Source organism: Bubalus bubalis, chromosome 19, assembly GCF_019923935.1.
Source record: "Bubalus bubalis isolate 160015118507 breed Murrah chromosome 19, NDDB_SH_1, whole genome shotgun sequence".
Lineage (NCBI taxonomy): Eukaryota > Metazoa > Chordata > Mammalia > Artiodactyla > Bovidae > Bubalus > Bubalus bubalis.
The window spans coordinates 7146095-7148063 of record NC_059175.1 but is presented as its reverse complement, the minus strand read 5'-3'; positions in this window follow the sequence as shown (position 1 = coordinate 7148063).

Here is a 1969-nt window from a genome sequence, read left to right as displayed (position 1 = left end):
ATTATCAATTTATTTAATGTATAAGATGAGATGGGAATGTAATTCAGGCTGAATAATGGCCACCCAAAGATATGAGATCCTAATCCCTGGAATCTGCATTACCTGATAAATGGATCTTGATGACTGAGATTAATTTAAGGATCTTAATTGGCTTCCCTGGTGGCTCAGAGAGTAAAGAATCTTCCTGCAATGCAGGAGACTTGGGTTCAATCCTGGATTGGGAAGATCCCCTGAAAAAGGGAATGGCTGCCCACTCCAGTATTTTCTTGCCTGGAGAATTCCCTGGACAGAGTAGCCTGGTGGGCTGCAGAAGAGGCAGACACGACTGAGCAACTAACACTTCACTTTCACTTTAAGGATCTTGACATGGGGAGATTGTTCTAGATTATCTGCATGGTCCCTAAGTCCAATCACAAGTGTCCTTATGAGAGAGAAACAGAGGGAGATTTGACACATAGACTAGAGTAAGGTAATGGCGCATGAAGCAGGGTTGGAGCGACACATCTGCAAGCCAAGGAACGCCTGCAGCTACCAGAACCTTGAGGAGGCAGGGAGCAGGTTCTCCTGTGTCACCGCCAGAGAAAGTGAGGCCTGCCAACACTTTGTTTTTTTAAAAATATTCATTGATTTGTTTTTGGCTGTGCTGGGTCTTTGTTGCTGCTTGGGCTTTTCTCTAGTTGCAGCAAGTGTGGGGGCTACTCTCTAGTTGCAGTGCGTGGGTTTCTCATTGCAATGCTTCTCTTGTTGTGGAGCACAGGCTCTCGGATGTGCCGGCTTCAGGAGTTGCCGCTCCTGGGCTCTAGGCTCAGTAGTTACGGCACACGGGCTTAGGTGCTCCAAGGCAGGCAGGATCTTCCTGGATCAAGGATCAAACCTGTGTCTTCTGCATTAACAGGCAGATTCTTTACCACTGAGCCACTAGGGAAGCCCAACATCTTGGTTTTGACTCATTAAAGCTGATTTCCAACTTCTGGTCTTTAAATCCAAGAGAATAAATTTCTGTGGTTCTAAGTCACCAACTTTGTGGTTAATTCATTACTGCAGTCACAGGAAACTAACACAACACCCCACCAAACTGTTTTCCTAAAACAACAAATATCCATTATTTTCTTACTTGTCTGAAATGTCATCTCCATCACATATAAAATATTTGTATCTATGTATATGTTTCTGAGTTTCTTCTTATTCATTAGTCTATTCTTGTATTAGTAAACACTGTTTTCACTATCATATCTTTTAAATTTCATATCAGGCAATACAAATATCCCTTTATTAATTTTTTAAAGAATACATTTATTATTCTTAACAAATCGGTCTTCGAGATATAGAATTCATAATAGCTTTTCAAGTTCTGTAAAAAATGTCATTTAAGATTAAATGATTATAAATTAATTTGGAAGTTGCCTTTTAAAAATATTACTTGTTCCCATCCTCATTCTGTTATCAAAATTCTTGTTTTATGTTCTACAGTAACTCCTGAAATTTCCTTCCTATAGTTCTTGTACATTTCTAAAGTTTCTACTTAGTTTTTCTGTCTTTCCTTCCTCCCTTCTTTCCCATCCTCCTCCTCCTCTTCACACCCCCCTTTATCCCTCCTCCCTTCATTCCTTTTTCTTTCTTTCTTCTGTTGCTGCTTATATAATGTTCTGAAACAGAGAGGTGACATATGATTTCTTCTTTGGCAGTTAATTTAAACGTCTAACTTTGTTTTGTTATTTTCTTAGGCTAATACTGAAACTCATTTTTAGGTTCTAACAGATGCTGTGTGGGTGGTGGGAAGAGGCAGTGCGAGTGATGGTGTGTGTGTTGGGGCGGGGATGGGGGCAGCGCGCAGGGGACAACAACGCATGGTGACTTTTAATTAGCTCCCGATAGTCAAGGAATCATTATTCACAGATTTCACAATCAGGTACAACAGGGCCATCTGACATTTTTAAAAAGAAAAACATGCCTCCAAGTGCCATAGTTT